The following is a 21,672-nucleotide window of genomic DNA, read 5'->3' as shown; positions in this document are numbered from 1 at the left end:
GCTAGCTCCATTGATGACTACATTTACTTCGCCTCCACTGAGGGAATGGAAGCAAAGTAAGGTCCACTGGCCAAGTGCCACAGATTGATGTGATTGTGACCCCACAACTGTAAAGGGCATCTGTAACTACCTGGCACACCTAAAAAGAAGCACTGGAGGACTAACAGAGCTCAGCCTGGTGGCCCAACAAAGTTGTCACAGAAATATTAGCATTTTTTTGGTTATGCATACAATGCACTGCTGCCAAGTTCGTGTTAATAACTGGAATTCACTAATAAGGAACACTGATAAGGAACAATGGATGGATCCGTTGTTACACTGAAAAGTTTTAAGGTATTCCGCAACCCCTTTTCATCTCTGAGGTGTAATATTCTCCTTTTTTGGAGGGGGGGGGGGGGGGGGGGTTAAAAACAACCATAGACAAGGGAGCCCAAACCTTTTTTCTTTTTAACTATGTACCTGACGACAATCAAATTAGATTTCTGATATCTACACATTTTAAAAATGGGTGTAAACTACTTTATTAACTCATCTCCAAGTTATAATTGCAGTTCATGTCTAATATAACAGCATAATGCAACTTTATGAATAAATAAAAACAAGTTTGTGGAATGTCCGTGAACTGCTAGGTCAGTACTTCTCATTTTTGGTGTTGGCCTAGGATTTTGTCAGCAATTACAAAAAATATGTATCAGGCCAAACCATTAGGATAAAATAAATAATTGGCAACAAGTGGAGTGTCTGCAAATGAAGGAAGCTGCTTGGTTATATACTGTCCTCTTGACTTATAAAAATACAATTTGGGACTCAGGGAGTTGTTTGTACATATAACTATTAACTACAAAAGACAGACCTGAAAATGATTCAGAATGATGTTGCAACAAAACAGATACAGGGAAAATCTGTACTGTGAGAGTTCAAAACGATTACTTATTTCAGTACTACATAACATGAGCACAAAGCAAATTCCAGGCATAATGAGCCTTATTTATTTAACGGAGCTACAAGCATTCGCACTTCAATGTGAGCTATGGCAAGAAGGTTTGTGGTGTCTGTCAGCGTAGTATCTAGAGCATGGAGGCGCTACCAGGAGACAGGCCAGAACATAAGGAGACTTGGATGAGGCCGTAGGAGTGCAACAGCCCAGCAGCAGGACTGCTATCTCCACCTTGGTGAAAGGAGGAACAGGAGGAGCACTGCCAGAGCCCTGCAAAATAACCTCCAGAGGGCCACAAATGTGCATGTGTCTGCTCAAACGGTCAGAAACAGACTCCATGAGGGTCTGACGTCCACAGGTGGGGATTTTGCTTACAGCCCAAAACCTTGCAGTACATTTTGGCATTTGCCAGAGAACACCAATATTGATAAATTCGCCACTGGCGCCCTGTGCTCTTCACAGATGTAAGCAGGTTCACACTGAGCATGTGACAGACGTGACAGTCTGGAGATGCTGTGGAGAATGTTCTGCTGCCTGCAAAATCCTCCAGCAAGACCGGTTTGGCAGTGGATAAGTACAGCTTGCTGCCAAACCGGTCAGCCACACAGCCCTCCATGTACTCACCAGAAGTAGTATGACTGTCAATAGGTACCAAGATGAGATCCTCAGACCCCTTGTGAGACCATATGCTGGTGCGGTTGGCACTGGGTTCTTCCTAATGCAAGACAATGCTAGACTTCATGTGGCTGGAGTGTATCATCAGTTCCTGCAAGACAAAAGCATTGACGCTATGGACTGGCCTGCCCGTCAACCAAACGTGAAGCCAATTGATCACATCTGGGACATCATGTCCATCCACCAACGCCATGTTGCACCACAGACTGTCCAGGAGTTGGTGCACGCTTTAGTCCAGGTCTGGGAGGAGATCCCTCAGGAGACCATCTGCATCATCATCGGGAGCATGCCCAAGCATTGCAGGGAGCTCACACAGGCATGTGGAGGCCACACAAATTACTGAGCCTCATTTTGTTTTGTTTTAAAGTGAAGCGGTCAGCCATACCATTTCAGAAAAAAAACCCCGTAAATAAGTACTTGCTCTACTTACATATGTATTGCACTGTCCACATATTGATTTTAGTGATTTTTCTATAGTAAAAAAAAAAAAAAAAATCCTTCTTCGGATTTTCAATTTTGTCTATCCCGAAGCCAATCCTGACATTTCCTCCCTTACTCTGTCTGTGTATTATTGCCCGCCCCCCTCCCAGTCTTCAGACACTCCCACCCAAATCTGCAGTAGAAAGTGCGCTGAGAAATATTGGACAATCAGAGAGGAACAGAGGTGTGGGAGGGGAAATCAGGAGGGAAAGAGGCTTTAGCCAATCAGGCTGCATTAGTTAAGTCTGAGGGGAAGTAAAGAAGAAAAAAGAAACCCGGCATGCCCTGCAACTTCCTTTGTGTGGCAGATGTACCAAATAAGAGCCGGGGAAACCAGGGAATTATGTTTTATGGAGAAGAAAAATAAGAATGATTTTTAACTTTTGGATTGCCTGGTTAGCATCTTTATTACTTGTTTACCAGATAAAAATAAAGAATTGATTTATTTTATTTTACGCCCAACAGGTACTCTTTAAGGACATCACATCAAGATTGGATCAGCCTGTAGTGTTTTTCGTCACTTTAATTTTGAGCGTGTCTCCAAATCCAGACCTCCATGGGTTGATCAATTTGATTTCCATTGATAATGTTTGTGTGATTTTGTTGTCAGCACATTCAGGGGCGTAACTAAAAATCCCTGGGCCCCCCTGCAAAACCTTGGATGGAGCCCCTCTTCCGACTCCTGCCCCCCCCCCCACACACACACAAACACACAGGTCACCTCTCTGTGTAGCCAGAATATCAACAACAACCTGGACACCCCTCCACATCATGAAACAAGCCTAAGCCTTAACTAAATGTTCAAATCAAACCCAAGGCAGATTGGGCCCTAAGAAACAGACCCCTACCTAAGAGGGAAACCTCTGGATACTTGGGAGGCTTTCTGTGTCCTCCTCCAGACCACCATCACTCATGAATTTCATACCGCGCTCCTACAGCCGTGCCTGAACATTAAGATAAATGGCTTCGGCTTTATGCACAGGCACAGCCGAACTCACACAGGCGCAGTATGGCCACACTCATTCATGAAGAGGAGCATAGCCAAGTAAGATATCCAAAAAGATCCTGTCCTTATCTGGGCCTTCCTCCAGCCCCTGCCACTGTACCCCCCCTGCAGTCTATTAGGTCCCTTGCTGTAGTTCCGGTCCCCTCCAGAGTACCACTGTCCCCTCCGATTGATCCCCAGCTAGATTTGGGTCGTGGCTAATGTGCATGTTGGGCCCGTACCTGGGCCTCCTTGTTTACACTCTTGCAGATGGGATTGTTCTGCGCTTGCGCAGTTCACAAAGACTGTGCATGTGCAGAACGCTCCAGGCCACGGGAGTGAGAACAAGGAGACGCACAGTTGCCAGATCTTACGGAGTGGACAGCAGCACCCTGGAGGAAATTGAAACCACAGCAAAAAAAAACTTGACTGAAAAAAACTGAAGGGACAAGAAGCCACAGGTAATTCAGAACTCCAAGCCTCAACTTCAATGACTGTCCCAGCTCTGTCCCCAGACACCGTCCTTACATCCAGCATCTCCCTGCCACCTTTCTAAACCCTCTGTCACCTGGCCCAGCTCTGTCCCCTTACACTGTCCTTACATCCAGCATCTCCCTGCCACCTTTCAAAACCCTCTGTCACCTGTCCCAGCTCTGTCCCCTGACACCGTCCTTACATCCAACATCTCCCTGCCACCATTCTATACCCTCTCACCTGTCCCAGATCTGTCCCCTGACACCATCCTTACATGATCCAGCATCTCCCTGCCACCTTTCAAAACCCTCTGTCACCTGTCCCAGCTCTGTCCCCTGCAAACAGGGAAAGACCCCTGCCAAACAACAGCTCCTTCCCTCCTCCTCCCTCCTTCATTTTAAAAGTTAAAACAGAGAGAATTTCCTGTCCCCCCTCCCTCCTTCATTTTAAAAGTTAAAACAGAGAGAAATTCCTGCTTCACACACACTCTCCCCCTCCTTTCTCCCCCATCCCCAACTGCGATCAGCAATGGCACAGTGACATGCGGGCTACAAATATAAACATCATACACAGGAGTCCGTCCTCATGGTTCAGGCAGCCCTCTCTTCCTCTGTCTCAGCAGCTTGGACAGGCTTTCACAACGGCAGTCCCTGCATCCTCTCTCTCTTCTCCCGGGTCCACCAAGTGTGTGAGGGGGCGGGGCAGTAAACGTGACTGCCAAGTCTGATGGAATTGAAGGCAGCAGCACCAACCATGCTGCTCTGCCTCTGCGTGACGTGTCACTGTGCGTCCTGTGCGCTCATATGAAGGCACAGGCATGTGATATATGTATAGATTGCCGAGCCCGTCTGTTAATCCATGTACACAGGTGGGCACCGGGCCCCTGAGTCCCCCGGCCCCTACTGTGCTCGCAGGGGCTGCAGGGGCAGTAGTTACGCCCTTGAGCACATTCAACTATGTAAAGAATTAAGTATTTAATAAGAATATTGCATTTATTCACATCTAAGATGTCTAATTTTTGTGTTTCCCTTTCTTTTTTGAGCAGTGCATGTGGAATAAAGTATAGTGAGGCATATGGATCAAAGAAGAAATACTTGAGTAAAACTAGCGTGAGTGGAACACATGTCCAGATCAAACATTCAGATTGGCTGCTGTAGGCAACTGCTCCCTTTTAGCAGCCCTCGCAGCCTATTTATCTATTTGTGTGAGTAACAATTAGTGGCTCCATGGAGAAAGAGACTCATTTATGTACATGCATGTGTTCATTTTATAAGGTTAAGAGCATGAAGTGTTTTATTTTATAAGTTCTAGAGCAGGGGTGCCCAATAGGTCGATCGCGATCTACCGGTAGATCGCGACCGCCTAATCGGTAGATCGCGGCCTCTTGGCCGCGTCCCATTGAATTTAGCAGCCAGCAGCTGTATATCGCAGTTTCTGCTGCTGGCCGCTGGAGGAGAGAGCCTGGCCAATCAGGGGAGGGGAGGAGAGAGCCTGGCCAATCAGGGGAGGGGAGGAGAGAGCCTGGCCAATCAGGGGAGGAGAGGCGCACAGCCAATCAGGGGAGGAGAGGCGCGCAGCCAATCAGGAGAGGAGAGGCACGCAGCCATTCAGGAGAGGAGAGGCGTGCAGCCAATCGGGTGGAGAGGCGGAAAACGTCCGAGTTCCGACTCCACTCACGCCGCCCACCGGAGCCAGGCCCGAAGACCTGGACGCCACCGGCCCTATATCCAGATAACCTATACTGAAGGGACCTATACCCGGCTAACCTATACTGAAGGGATCTATACCCAGCTAACCTATACTGAAGGGACCTGTACCCGGCTAACCTATACTGAAGGGACCTATACCCTGCTAACCTATACTGAAGGGACCTATACCCGGCTAAACTATACTGAAGGGACCTATACCCAGCTAAACTATACTGAAGGAACCTATACCCGGCTAGCCTATACTGAAGGGACCTATACCTAACTACATTTCCGGGGGGGGGGGGGGGGGGGGAGGTGCATTTGAAACACCGGTAGATCTCCTGGCCTCGGCGAATTTTAAAGTAGCTCGCGAGCCGAAAAAGTGTGGGCACCCCTGTTCTAGAGCATGAAGTATTCGCTTGGGTGCTGACTTGCGAAGGTAGAAATTGGACCACCTCTAAGAAGGAAACCACGATGTGGAAAATTGGCCAAGTGCAAAATATTCTGTAATCTATTTTGGAAACAAAGTACTTCCATTTTTGATGGAAAACAATTAGAGATGCACCCCCAAAAAAGTACTCACAGTATACTAGATCGCAAAATAACATCCAGTACATTAAAAACTTGTAAGTCTTTGCTTACCTTGCAAGATTCACTGATCAAAAGATTCAGACTTTTATTCAGCAGAAAAATTTGACAACACGTTTCACGACCAAAAGCCGCTTCATGAAGTCAGTAAAAACAGTGCCTTATAATACAAAACTATCATTGCTGCACTCTTCACTTGTAAATGATCGCCCTCATTGCTGCACTCTTCACATATAAATTATCCTCCAGCCCAGTGGGGGATCATTTACATGTGGTGGGCAGGGACATTGCTAGCACTGCAGCACATCACATAAATAGGCAGTGTCACTTAAACATAACTAGGCAGAGTTACCTGGCTTTTGTGCTGGCTGGTCTGGCTTTCTGCTGGGCGGGCTGGCCTGCTGCCTGTCCCTCAATATAATTCCCTGACCTTCTAGTGGACCCCCTACCATGCTCCCATGGACCTACCATTGAGGCACCACAGCTCCCTGCATGCCCCCATAAAGGCATCACTACACCTAGCATGGCATCACAGCACCCAATATGCCCACATAGAGGCACCATAGCACTCACCATACCCCCCATTTCTGTGTGCTATGATGCCCTGCTGGATGTTATGGTGCCTCTATGGAGCACAGTGGGTGATGCTGTAACACCATGCTGGGTGCGGTGTAGTGCCATGCTGGGTGCTGTGGTGCCTCTGTAGAGCATGCTGGGTACTGTGTGGTGCCATGCTGGGTGTCTCTACTCTGCCTGGAGGACATCCGGGGCACCTCAGAATAGATCAGGGGCACATGATACTGATCTTAGGGCTAGCAACACCACTGGTGGTGGGGAATCATTTACATGTGAAGAGTGCAGCAGTAACAGTCTGTATTATCTCGCACTCTTTTTACTGACTTGATGAAGCAGTTGTTGGCCGTGAAACACATTGTCAAATTTTGTGCTGAATAAAAAAGTCTGAATCTTTTGCAATTAATCTTTCAAGGTATGATAAGACTTACCAATTTTAATGTACTGGATTTTATTATGAAATCTAATATAAAATACCTTTTTTTAAGGGGGCCTTTAGGATTGTTTTCTACCATTTACTTTACCCCATACAGGGTTAGAATTTTTATCTTTTTTAAAATACATTTTTGGAGAGCTGCGACCAGACCAGATACACAAAGGCCGAGCGGGGACAGTGCTTCCTCACATGCTCCTATTAGTGGTTGCCTCATAGCAACCCACCTTTGTGAGTATCTAATCACATGTAATAGTCTTGAAGTGCGAACTGACACAACATACTGCATCAGATTGGGCTCCCGTTGTACGTGATTTTTTCTCTCCTATTCAGTTAAATTTTTGACAATGAAGTTGCTTTTTATATGGTCCGTGTTCTAGTTTGTTGTGAACATGTTTTTTGTTTTTTTAAAAGATTCTTTATAGAAAAATATTTTTTTAAAGAAAAACAGGAAAAAAAAGGAACATTCCAGATTAGTGATAGACAATGTATGAACACGGTATAAACACACCATATCAAAGTGATTAATAAAGGAATTATCACATCATATCCAATAGTGTTCTGGATCCAAAAGCTTTTATGTTGGTGGATACGCATAAGGTTAGGGTTCGTAACACATTCAGATAACCACAATGAAGAACCTACATATTAATCTTATTAACAATAGTCAGGAGAAACAGTGTCTGACTTAGCGTATCTCTTGAGACTCTAACAAAGGCATATACATAAAAGCACCTTTCAAGTGAGCTCAGCACCTTCCCAAACTCAATAAAAGCTGAACCCTTAGAGCCAAAAACATAACAATAAAAACAGAACTTTCATAAAACTAGAATAAGGAAAAATAATGGGGAGATATAGGGGAAAAGGAGAAAGTGAGAGAGAAATAAGCGGTTGGGGTGGTGTGAGACCAAAACGCCAGCCAGATGCTAGTCAATAGCTAAGAGATCTGCCAAAGGGTCAAAATGTGAGCTAGAAGAGCCTTTCCTCCCCAGGTATCCCTAGGTTGCTGGGAAGACAGCATATTCTGCTGATTCCTTAAATTTAAATCAGCTGAACCAGGTTTTTCAAAATTGTTCCGGAGTTTAATATCTCCATATATTGAATCCTGTCTATTTCTTTTAGCCATTCTTGGAGAACTGGTGGGTCAGGGGCCTTCCATCTTCTGGCTATTAAAACTTTAGCAGCATTAATGAGGTGCCTAGTGAGAGTTTTTTATGTATCTCCTTACTGACCATGAATTATGATGTAAGAGAAAAAAATGCAGGAGAATCTGGTGGTAATACATCTGTTAGTATTTGCATCTGTGTGCGCAATTCTAGCCAAAACTGCAAGAGTTTGCCACATGACCAGAAGATATGCAATAGAGTGCCCTGATCAGTGCCACCTCTCCAGCAGAGAGGTGGTGAAGATGGAAACATTTTGTGAAGCCTGGATGTGGTGAAGTACCAGCGAGTAAAGATCTTGTATCCTGTCTCTTGGTTGCTCGATCATATAGACCATTTGTGGCCGAAGATAAGGTTCTTCTGCCACTGTCGATCTGTGAAGGATGTGTTAAGATTCTCTTCCCATTTGGATTTTAGATTAGCTGTGGGATCGTCTGTATCATTGAGCAAAGAGTACACCAGTGACACCATACCTCGAATTGAACCTGTGTCCATACAAGTCTGTTCAAAACGTGTCAGGAGCCTACTAACGCCTTCTTTAGTACCTTGTTGCAGTAGAAAATATTTAAATTGGAGTAGGCTCCAATGATCCAAAGAAGGGGAGTCCAGGTTTTTTTTAAGCAAGGGTAAAGAGACCCATTCACCTTGGTGCACTCAGAGGTGATTCACAACGCCACGGACTATGGCTCCTTGGATGAACTCCCAAAGGTAATGCAGGGTTCCCAAGGATAGGAAGAAGTGGGGATGGCCATGGGGAGATATGAGAAATTAATCCATATTGCGAGACTAATCTCAACGTCTGATATGGTAAAGAGGCACTAGGGTCTGTTACTTTAGTAAAATTAGCTTGCCATGAGATCTGACTGAGACCTCCTCCCATCAATTCTTTTTCCATCTGGACCCACCTCTTTTGCTCTGTGTGCCTATGCCAATCGATAAGTCTGATGATTACCATAGAGGCATGATAAAGTTTTGGATTAGGAACCGCCATGCCTTCCATCTATTTAGGGGCGGTCTGTAATGAATATTTTAGCCGTGAGCAGGTATTTTAAGTGCAAAGGGTTAAGGATTGTTTGTATTTTGTACCAGTTTCTGTCTTAATGTGTTCAATACTTTCTATCAACAGTCTAATGCCTTCACTTCCTAATAGGGCAGTATAAACCGCTTTAACAGGTCTAGCACATTTAACTACAAACATATTTCAAGAGAACACTACGGAGAAAGCCTATTAAATATATCAATAAACATAGAAATTTCTATAAAATTAGGCCACGGCCAAAGTCAACCATATATTGTAGACATTTAGCTCTCGTTTGGAAAGATGGTTGTTCTTCTGTGTTAGGATGATGTCACACAGGTAATTTGTGTACTACATCTGCCAACTAAAAATAAAAGGAAAATGTGAGACTCTTGATGTATTCACAGGAGTGTAAATAGCATTTTCTAGCTATACTCAAGAACAATTTAATAGAACAGACTCATATTTTCTTTCCATTGAATGCTGCAAAGAAATGCTGACTGCATGCATGCATAATATTAACGGGGCCGGTTCTAGGTGAAATGGGGCCCTGGGGCAAAAACAAAACCAATGGGCCCCCTAGATAATAAAAGTGATGGGGCGGGGACCTGAAGCCTGCTATATAAACCCTCAAAGTGACCATGTAGTTAGGTGGGGGGGTTCCGCCACGGTTTAGATAGCAGGCTGCAAGTTCATCTACTATGCATCCCCTCCCACCACAGGGTCACTTTCAGGCTTTGTATAGCAGGCTTAAAGTCCCTATTCACTTTTATAATTTACATGATGGCTGGCTTCATACGCTGGATACTCAACAGAGGCGGTCGTTATTGTTCACCTTGGCGGAGTCTCATCTGGTATATATACAGAGCTTTACAGAGCTTCTAACTGTTCCACAAACAAGAATGAAACACAAGGCTTTACCCGACATTCAGCTTTAAATCTAATTTTCTTTGCTGTTCTTTTACATTTTCCATCTGCAAACAAAATTCCACTCTATTACCTTTGTCTCCACTCACCAGCGCTCTCCCTCATACAGCCATAATAGTACTACTCCCCACCATACTGCAAAGGTCTGTAAAGTGTTTGATGTAATATAATTTCAACCTGGGAAATCGTTTTCCATCAAATGTAACAAATTGATTGTGATAAACAGTACAGAACATAACAGATATGGCAGGCAAAGTTTTCCCACAATAAAGATGCTGAAAAGGCCCGTGCTTTACTGTATTAAAAAAAAATCTTGCTGTAAAGGCGTTTTGGCTGCAGAAGGAACATTTTCAGCAGGGTTAACCCTTCACAACCAAAAGCAAAATGCATGGCACGTGCTATATCAAAGGACAAATCTCCATAATTTATTGAAGGTTGTGTGTGATGGAAAAGTTGTGTATAGCATTATTGTTTTGTCATTTTATTTTCTTGTAATGCTAAATTTGTACTAACAAAAAGGAAAACCGATACAACTTTAAGCCGTAGCCTCACACTTTCCTATCCGGTTTATGGGGTAGGTCACTTTGTGGATAAACTTTTAATAAACTGTTAAAGTTGGGGGTCTGTGCTTTAACTTTGTGGTTAATTTAAATCAGCTTGTTTGGACCGTGGTGGTTAGACAAGAGTCTAAAGTGAGAGCAATATGGAGGTTGCCATGTTCATTCCCTTATCAATGCCAATTGCCTTTTTTCATGCTTAGCTTTAGGCTTTAGTTGTTTTTGAGCCGCACACCTGCAACAAGCATGCAGCCAGTGGAGTCAGACCAGAGTCAAAGCATCTTATCAGTATGCACATTCTGGGATGGGGACAAAGTATTGGTTGAGGGCTGGTTTACACTAAATGCGTAGCAGTGAGATTCAACGCGATGCGCAACTGATGCGCAGCATAGGTCAAGGAATTGCCATATTTCTCTATGGATCACTTTTTAGATCTATGCGGTTTAACTGAAAGCATTTTCACAACGCACTGCTACATGCATTTTTTATGCATTGTGAACATACATACAATGCACAGCAACTGAAAGAAAAGCATTCAACAACTCATCAGTTAAAATGTATGCATTTTCATCCGCTGCCAGAGTAAACCAGCATTAACCTCCTTGGTGGTAACCCCAAGCTAAAGTCTGGGTGGAAAACTGCAGCTAAAAGTGGTAACCAGGACCTACACTCAGGGTAGCCGCCAGAGGTTCTATGCAGAACAATGTGCGCATTGTGCGTTTCAACTCACCTCCTGGGGAATCCCGACGCCGGATGCTATTTTTCTTCCTCTCTTCCGAGGCTCTGCTTCCCCCTGGTGAGATCTCATTATAGGGTTACAGCGTCACCTGGAGGATGGAGGGAATACTGCAGTGCTGGGGGCCCAAGGAGGTGAGTAAGTGCTGGGGATGCTGCAGACTCTCTCGTGGTATGATTTTTTTCATGCTTTTAAGGTCTAAAAGCACATGAAAAAAATGCTTTTAGACCCTAAAATCAGAAGGACTCATACTGCCAGGGTGCTTAAATATCACAAACCGCAAATTAAAAGGAATTAATATTTTAAATGTTTTGAAGATAAGCCAGTAAAACATGCCATAACCATTAAAATGCAAGCCTGCAGTGTGTGCCAGTTATATCAAGTGCTAGGTGTTCTGTTTCTGGACCTGGTACCTTGTCTTGGCAGCATGTCACGGGGGAAGTGGCTGAATACGTAAAGGAAAAGATGCCTTATTTAAAAGGCATTAAAACATTTTCAGAAATAACTTAAATACACAGATAATGATAAATAACAGGAGAGAAAAGGGAGTACATGTGTAAAATATTTATAATACTTTAAGTGTGAATCCAACCTTAGAATTCTGTAATTTTTATTGATGTCACAGTCAGCTTTTGTAACATACAGTATTTATATGAAGTGCCAATAAATAGGCAGTAAAATGTCATATGCCAAGGAAGCATGTCAAAGCACAGGAAATCAGATTTGTGACTTGGTGCCTTTGAGTAACCACCAAACATTTTAAAAAGGAAATGAAGGAAATTGCCTCCCTACCCAGCTTCATGCATCAAATACGTGGCAGGACATAACCCAAGACTGGTGCATCTTTTGAAAAAAAAATTTCAGCTTAGATTAAAAGTACAACATGTTTACAGTATAAGATTCCAAGGTTGTCATCTGTTGACTGGAAAATTAAAGAACGTAAGCAGTCACTGGCAAATAATATGCATGCCTCAAAACTACCAAACATCGGCCAGATCCATATCTGTGAACAATTATTGTTGGTAAGTATTCATTTAGTTTCCAAAATACTTATTTGGGTTTTTTACAAGTACAGACAAAGTGCTGTTTTGAGTTGAACATCAACTCACAGTGACCAACAGAATTTCAGGGTCATTCAGATATTTACCAAAGTTAACATTACAAATATGTTCAGAACGTAAAACAGTAAAACCAAGTTGTAGAAAGGTGTGAGGCAAGGTACTCGGGTATAAATGAAGAAAGCACAAAGAGGCTATTACTGCACTCATCACAGGTATCTGATGTCATAGAAAGTGGTGACTCAGAAACACTCTAAAGGTGGCCACACACCATACAATTTTTTAAATATCTGTTCAATTTAAGAATTGCAATCCATTTTTCTGACTGATTGTAACATTTCAAAAATATGACCAATGTACCACACACCTATGTTCAATTTTTTCCTCAATTATGATAAAAATGATTGGAAACTCAGAGAAAATTGCTAGGGTGTGTATATTAATAAATTAACAATCCAACACACACCATACAATCTTTAGTAGAAATTGAAGAGAAATATCTGGCACTCCGGATCGATTTAAATCGAAAAAAAACGGGAAATCCGATCAGATTTTTCAGTCGAATGAAAAAAAGCTTTCAATTTTTTCGAGAGATAAAATTGGTCAAATCAGAAGAGAAGAACTAGGAGGAACCGCTCACACCATGCAAGGACACTGCCAGGACCAGGATAGCCAGACCAGGGATACAGAGATACAAAAGAAGCCCACACAATGTCCTTAAGATCGAGATCCTTTATTGTGGACGTATCCAGATAAAATCACACACCATCAGCTGACATGTTTCGGACCATGGTCCTTACTCATAAATTGGTCATATACTGCTTTCTGCCCCGAAGTAGGCTTCGGCAGTCTTCAGGAGCCGAAGTGCTCCCAAAGACAGTCGGCTCTGTACTGCACCTGCAAAAGTACGGCCTCTCGTGCGCTCATGCAAGCGCAGTACAGAGCCACCCGTCTTCAGGAGCACTCGGCTCCTGAAGACTTCCGAAGTCTTCTCTGGCAGAAGATTCAAACAGAGGAGCCAGCGCTGTAACAAGGGCACAGCGAGGGGAGCAGGAAGGCTCTATAGGACCTAGAACCTTCCCTCTCCTTATTACCATTAGCTTTAAGCAATACTAGTTGCCTGACTATCCTGCTGATCCGGTGTAATTCAGACACTATTGTAGCCAAATAGATCAGCAGGGATGCCAGGACATTGGTATTGTTTAAAAGGAAATAAATAAGGCAGCCTCCATAGTCTTCTCGCTTCATTCGTCCTTTGAATGAATACTTCTCAATTGGTCCAGTGCTTAATCAATGTAGCAAAAACGTACATAGCATCCCAAGGGCAACAACAAATCTATTGTACGGCTGCATCCTGGAGAAGGTGCATGAAACCATGCTTAATAAAGATCATGCAATCACTTTCCCTACTTTGAATATAAACTGCAGCTTTGGATCTAGGCTTCCCACTGAAGAATAAAGTGCTGTGTATGACTGTTTGAATACAGTTCTGCAACAGTTTTTTTTCCTGGTAGTAGGTTTTATGCTCTAAAGAATCTTTTAGAGCAAATAAATGCTGAGTTTAATGTCACTTTAGAGATTAAAGATTACATCCTCTGTAATTCCTCTAACTTCAGGTTGCCTTTAAGAGGACAACTACATATCATACCGCAAGCATAACAGGGTTTTTTTTCCAAGCAAGTGATCAGATCACACACACACACAAAATAAAGTAATCTCAAATGTAAAACATGACTAAAAGACAGATAAAAGAGAATACCTAATATGAAACGGATAAAACTGGGAATATTGGTTTCAAAGTGAGAGGTCCATGTCCTCAGCGTGCATAATAAAATAAAGCAAAGCACCTCCTGGACAGAAAATGTCAATCATATGGTACATCAGTACCAATGACTGGTGGTTTAGAGACAGACATCCAAGCTCCTTTACTATCCTAACTATTCAAGAAATGAATTCATCAAAGAAATAGAACGTTTAATGCCAGATTACTGATACCTACAGTGGGGGTGATGCGAGATTCAGCTTGCTGCCATTTTTTTTGAAGTCCTGGATCGCCTCTTTTAGAACATCATCTTGATAAAAGTAGCAACAGCATTTCCCTGGGATCTACAGTATAGAAATCTATGACTAATGTGAACTGACAAAGTAGGAATCGGATTTATCCTCCAGAGTTTTTAAAACAAAGCAAATTGTCGTACTGCAATTATCCCAATGCTCAGTTCTCAAATGGCCCACAGTTAACTTAACAGTGTCTTCTCCAAAATGTCATAAGTCAAGATGACAGAGGGATTAATAAAAGACACATCTGCTACAGTTTAATAAAATCCCAACTTTTATATAATAAAAGCTTATATACTAACACAAACTATGCACTGATAGTTTCATATCAAACAAAATACAGAGTGAAATCTGCCACTCCATGCAGGCTGTTTCGTAACAAACTGTCTGGGGCTCAGTGGTGGTATAAGGTCACTTGGCATTAACAGATGCAGTGTCATATTCCTCTCCCCCTCATAGGTGGGAGTTATAATGCATGGGTTTGAACACAGCTGCATGTGCAGCAGCATTGTCCAAGCCACAGCAAGTGACCACCAACTACGATGGGGTGAAGGAGAGGGGAGGGGGAGCACAGGCACACGTGTGGCACATGCTTTGTGGTGGGCAGCGTGCAGGGTGAAAGGATTCTTAAAAAGAGTCGGAGGATACTGGTTATAAACTAATACACCATTAGGAAAATATCTTCATGTATTAAAAAAAATAAATAACTTCATTTGATCATGAAAGCTGATCTTCTCCCTATATTATCAATTTTAAAGCTATAACACAATAAATTCATCACAGGGCAGCAGTGACAATTCGAAAAAACATATACAGTACACAAAAAAAAAAAAAAAGCTGTAAGGCAGAACAAATTTTTCTCACCTAGCATTGCTAATAAAAGGCGTTCAAGTTTAAGGGCTGGTTCAGATGGACGTCTGTGTGGCGTCGCGTTTGGGGGCGTTGCGGCGGCTGCGCGGTCAGGCTTTCACTAGCCTTCGCGTCGCGTTCCGATGCGGTCGCGGTTTTTATTCCCCTAGGGGGACATTAGCCGTCGCAGTTGGCCGCCCCCTGGAAGCTACATGTCGCTTCCAGGGGGCAGCTTGAACGCTCTCGAAAATCGGGACCCGAACGCCGCGATCGTGCAAACGCGCGCAAAAGCTCGGTGTAAACGCTCCCATTCACTTGAATGGGAGCATTTACCGCAACGTTCCGAACGCTTGCAGTAAACGCTCCGCAAGCGTCCGTCTGAAACAGCCCTTAAGGTAGCCATACACATAGATTTGCAGCAGATTCGACCATCAGAAAGATTCCTTTCAGATGCCTGTCAGGTTGAATCTGAAGTGTGCCACACACCAGGAACAGATTTCCAAAAGATCTCAGAATGAAATCTATTGAAAATCCATCAAAGTGCATTACTGCACTATTCGATCCAATGGAATGCTATGGGTCATCGATCTGCCTCCAGAAGCTGATTGCCTTGCCCAAAGCGATCAAGTAAATAGATTGAAATCAGTCAGCAATCAATTGATTGATTGATCACGCTGCCTGCTGCATCGCTTTCTATCTGATTCGATCAGAGCGGTCAAATTGGCCCATGTATCCATGGCAGAAATCTACCAGTGAATGGGTACCTTAAAGGGGAACTTCAGCCTAAACAAACATACGGTCATTAAGTTACATTAGTTATGTTAATTAGAATAGATAGGTAATATAATCTCTTACCCACCCCGTTTTAAAAGAACAGGCAAATGTTTGTGATTCATGGGGGCTGCCATCTTTGTCATAGGGGCAGCCATCTTTTTGGTTGAAAGGAGGTGACAGGGAGCAGGAGAGACAGTTCCAACTGTCCTGTGTCCTGATCACCCCTCCCAGCTGCACACGCTAGGCTTCAAATGTCAAATTCAAAATGTAAAAAAAAAAAAAAAAAAATTGCACCAAAACAGCAGAACGAGAACATCAACATCAGAAATCCCATCATGCTTTGCACAGCATTAGGGGAAAAATGCCCGGGCAGTTTTTTTCTGTGCAGCTAAAAATGAGGCTTGTATAAGAGAAAAAAAGTTCTGATGCTGTGAAACAGTTAAAGAAACACCAGGCCTTTCCAGTGCTGCTGAGTCAATTTTTAGTCTGGAGGTTCACTTTAACTCAGATTTTAATCCTGTCATTCTTAAACAACTAGTAAAAAGACAAGGTCACAGCCGCTAACCCCCCCCCCCCCCCCCCCCCGCAATGCGCGCACATACACGTCCTGCTTGCTCATTCCCCACCACTGTCTGAAGTATATGCACACAGGGAGCTGCTTGCTTGGCTGTTGGAAAAAGCTGTTATTTTCCACAATGCAATTCGAACCTCTGTGAACCACACACAGCAAACTGTCAGATCCGGCCCTGTGTCCTAACTGCCTTGGCTGCGCACATGCTCAGTACAAAAAAAGCCAGGGACACACAACCATTCAGTTGATGAAGCAGGGACACTTGCATTTTATTGTATAGGATGTTAAAATGAGGTCAATGCCTCAAAACCATAACGCCTGTGCTTCTTTTTTAGTCTAACTGCAAAAGTGAGCTGACATTGTGCCATAAAGCCCTCTTTTTTAACAAGAATGTATTAAAAATATTGCAAAATACAAAATAACCATAAATACAGCCAGTAACAAAATTGGCAGACATCAAACAATTTACTCCGAAACAGAGTACAATGCTGTAGATTAAATATGGGCTCAGCCCTCAGGATAGAACACAAGAATTGTGAACTGTAGAAAATACAATAAAGCCCCTTTTGATAATAGAAAGGTGCTCACAGCATCTTTTCTTAAAAGGGTAATTCGGATAGAATACATACTACTAGCCAAATCCACATTCCACCACATACGTTACAATGCGTTGAAAGTATGGTGGCTTAATTACAAACACTTTACCAATCACCCTTCATTTAAACTGGGCTAGGCAAAAAAAAAGCAAAAAAGATATTCAAAACATAACTCTCTGACAGAACTTTCAGGTCAGTCTAACACACATAGGGCCTTATCCAATTGACTTTTTCTCCTAAGTGATATTTTCATGCCTTATCAATAAAGTGCCTTTTAGGCCACCAGCAAGCAAGAAAATAATTCTGACAGTACTTTTCACCAACTTTTTGGTACTTTTTAAATTGCAGACTGTTTAAACTTTATTTTAAACACAAGATGAAAAATCTCCTTGCAGACAACTTCTGAGAAAAAGTGAATTGGATATTGGCCATTATCTTGTCTTTCAGACTAGAAGCTCTCCTCCAAGAGACTCCGTAACAAGCAAACGTTCACCTGGGGGGTACTCTCCTCAGGAGGGGGAAGCCTCAAGGTCCCAATAAGGCTTCCCTCTCCCCTGTAGCTGCTGGCAATCCAGCGCTGGCTCCCAGGAAGCATCCTGCAATCCAGGCTCGACAAGCCAGACAAGGCTTGATATATTTACCTACCCTGGCTCCAGCGGGGGCACTGTTGCAGCTCTCAGCAAGGAGATAGGCGGAAATAGTCGATCTCTGTCAGGTCCACTCTACATAGGCAAAAGAGATTTGTGCCTGCGCAGCGATCGGCTATTTCCGCCTATCTCTGAGCGGAGAGACAATACTGCGCCTGTGCTGGAGCCGGGAAGGTAAATATTTACATCCCCGCTGTGCGGAGGGGCACAGCGAGACCGCTGTGGAACACAGGAGGACGGGAAAGCCTCGATAAGATCCGGAGGCTTCCCCCACCCGAGTTGAGTACCCCCATGAGAACTTTTTTTCGTTACAGGTTTTCTTTAACCCTTTAGCAGTTAATTTATTTAGAGGCTTACAAGTGCTCCAGGCCAATTTATTTTAGCACATTTTTATTTTTTCTTTGTTAGATTTCCTAGCTTCTGATTAGTACTGTTGTAATGTGTATGTGTGGCCACTTGTCACTAGGGGGCAGTGTTAGACAATAAAAGAGGACTTCTGCTTTCAGTTTCTATGTTCTCTGCTTAGAGAGAGAGATCAAAGCAAGCCAAATGAGGCCTCAACTTCACAAGACCTCTGCAGATCCTCAAAATCTTCTGCTATCAATGAATACTATTGCCATCAAGAGGTGCATATGGTATGCAAAAATCTTTAGTTAAGATAGTATAGGTGAAAGTACCATTCATAGATGTGTAAAGGAAAATGTGATTCGTCATGATTCATCAAGATCAAGCCACCTCATTCTGTTGCTTCGTGGTCCAGTTCTGATGCTCACTGTAGATTTATTTTGCAATGGACTAGAATAAGCATGAGCACTCTGAATCGTCTGTAGCTGCCTCTAGGCGGTCACCCCAAGCATTTGGATCTCATGAAAGTCATGGGTATTAAGCTTACTCTATAAGCACTTGATATGGAAGAACAGACTTCCAGTCAGACTCGCTTTCTGAACTTCAATGGCAGATAAGAGAACATAGAAGGAAAGTTCATTGCACACAGCACATTTTTCAGATTGAGAACAGGTAGCATTTAACACAAATGCAGGTATTGTTCTCTTTTTACTAATAAGTACTGCAATTTGTTTCATAGGCACAGCACTAATATTTTTGGTGTATGGTTATAAAGTGCAGTAATCCATTTAATTAGTAAGAAGTCACTTTAAATTATTTTCTCACTGAAATCTATCGATGCATTGCAAATGGCTATGTACATTGCTGCACATCATCTTTTCTTGTACTGCCACATGTTCAAGAAAGAAAGTGTGTAAAGCAATGGCCTCCATTCATAAAGCATTACCTCATGCGGTAATGCTGAAAACAGCAGACTTTCCCGACCGCTTAGCAAAGTGTCAATTCATAAAGGCTGTTACCGCATGAGAAGCTGACATTACTGACCAGGGAGATAAATTACCGACTTGGCTGTATTTACCGCCAACACATGTCAGTAAATTGTCAGCAAATGCCAATTCATAAAGCCTTCAACAAGCGGTAAGCCTGGCGGTAGTTACCGACACCTCTAGTGAGGCGTTAACAAGTTACCGACAGCTCTGATGAATGCAAAGCTCTACTCTACCGCTCAATGGCCTGCGGTAATTTACCAACCTCCAAGGGCAGCTGGGGAAATCTTTATGAATTAGCACACAGGCCGGGAAAATACCGAGAGCGGTATTTTCCCGACAAGATTTTTTTATCGCACTGCTTTTTATGAATCGAGGCCTATGTGTTGAAATTAAAATGTTACCTTTTATGCTGGACAGAAATCCGTTACATTAACTGCTGGCTGGTGGCTCTGCATTGCTACTTTGCTACACATTTCTCTGCACCCTACTGTCGAGTCATTATTAACAACATAATATACAGTATAATTTTGTTATAGTGAACTCAGGTATAGTAAACATTCGCTTATAGTAAACTACCACTCCAGCTCCCAGCCAATCTCCATTATAAGTCTATGGGAGCAACGCCTGGTATAGTAAACTCAGATATAATAAAACTTTAGGTATGGTAAACTTGTTTTCTGGACCCTACATGACACCGACTCCAGACATAGTGAAAAATGGCTGGCACATGGGTCATGCATCAGTGTGAAGCCAATGATCTCTCTTCAAGCTAGCAGGTGAGCTGTTGCCTGAATGGGGTGAGAAGATTTCTTTTGCAATCTATGCTGTGCTCGACAGGTGTTTCAGCGTTTTTATTTGCTTGCTGGATTACGGAAGAGCGACTCCATGCCCCCGGATATACATCTGCCTTATATTACACCATGCAGTTTAGCAGATACCTTTGCAGGTGGGACTTGGCAAGGGTTGGGCTGAATGATGATTGGCTGCATTTTGGACAGAAAATGCTTGATTGGCTAATGTGTGAGCAGGAAGTTTTCCTTACCCTGTTGCAGAATGTGTGCTGCGATTTGTCCAGCCTGGGATCAGTGTTGTCTGGCTATGCAGCCTAAGGTATGCTACAACTTGTAGTCCACCAATTGTGCATCTTTGTAACAGCAGCACCATCTGCCATGGTTTGCCATGTACTCTGTGAAACTTTCTCTTAGTGGCCGAATTGTTTGCTAAACTGCATAGTGTAAAACTAGGCAGATGCATATCCCGGGGCCTGGAGATGCTGTTAATTTAATTTTCTGCCTGTCTGTGATGCATCTGGGCATGCTGGGCGATGGAGTCCTCCAGATGTGCAGTGTACACCCCATGCCCCTCAACTTGAAGGCAGCCTTTCTTAGCAACTACTAGCTAGATCTGGCCACATAATGGACATAGAACAAGTTTTACTGCATTCTCAGTACTATAGTATACTTTATGCGCTTGAACATTACAATTTCTGGTATACTAAACTTCTGCTAACTAGTAAACCACGTTTCCCGGTCCCACGGAGTTTGTTTATACGCCGACCTGAGTACAAGCCGACCCCCCAACTTTTCCCTAAAACAAAACAAAACAAAAAAAAACAAGAAAAATTATTGACCCGAGTATAATCCAGGGGTAGGAACTGCAGCAGGTATACATACTCTCCACTGTACTCCCAGTCAGGAGAACCTTAATAAATATAGATAAATATACATATAGTGGTCATGCCATATAAAACCACACTGTACAGCCCAAGAAAAAAATTAGAATTAACAGGAGGCCATAAGAAAAGGTAAAGGAGCAGACCCGATTCAGTATACTAGGTTCATTATAATGCTTGCCTTACAGCATAATGGTGTCTGGTATTGCCTTTGGAAGAAAGTATAATGGCTGTAGGATAGGATAACATAATACTTCTGGTGACAGAAGGCATAATTACATTGTTCAGGAATACTATTTATTCTCTGTGAGTCCAGGACCTGTTAGAAGCTTGCTGATATAAATTAACTTAGTAATAGTGAATATACCGATGCTGATTATACAAGTGCTCTAGAAGCTATACCCTTGAAGGAAACCTGAAATGAGAGGAATATTCAAAGTGTCATTACTGACTGCCTTTTGAAATATACTACTTACCTGACTGAGTCAAATATATTCTGAACTACGGATGCAGAACAAGTACACACACAGAGTGATGGAGCAATATGGGATGCAGACGTTGCAACCGCACCAGAGCCCTTGGACAAGAGGGGTCGTCCTTTAACCATTGCACTAGCTCTGCATTGATGCTATGCTGGCAATGACCACCTCTATATGTGCTTTAAGTAGCAGTAATCATTAAACTGTGCCAGCTCCCCTGCATAAATCTCTCTGACATCACAGCTGTACTTTCCAGGTTTTGGTGCACCATATTATTTGTTATAAATAGCATGAATCAGGGGGCCCAAAATAACTCATGACATGATGACTCCGTGCGACTGCATCCGTGTTCCAGTTGTGTGAGATTCGAAACCAAATGAGCAGCAGACAAATACATTTG

The 21,672-nt window shown here is 43.0% G+C and overlaps 1 protein-coding gene across 14 annotated transcripts in view; it reads right to left on the bottom strand.

The window, feature by feature from the left end:
- The window catches only part of ARHGAP26 (Rho GTPase activating protein 26), a 1,021,369-nt gene that overhangs the window by 405,800 nt on the left and 593,897 nt on the right, over nucleotides 1-21,672 (bottom strand). The window lies entirely within an intron of this gene.

Source organism: Hyperolius riggenbachi, chromosome 3, assembly GCF_040937935.1.
Source record: "Hyperolius riggenbachi isolate aHypRig1 chromosome 3, aHypRig1.pri, whole genome shotgun sequence".
In the NCBI taxonomy this organism is placed as follows: domain Eukaryota; kingdom Metazoa; phylum Chordata; class Amphibia; order Anura; family Hyperoliidae; genus Hyperolius; species Hyperolius riggenbachi.
This window is presented reverse-complemented; position numbering and strand designations above follow the sequence as displayed.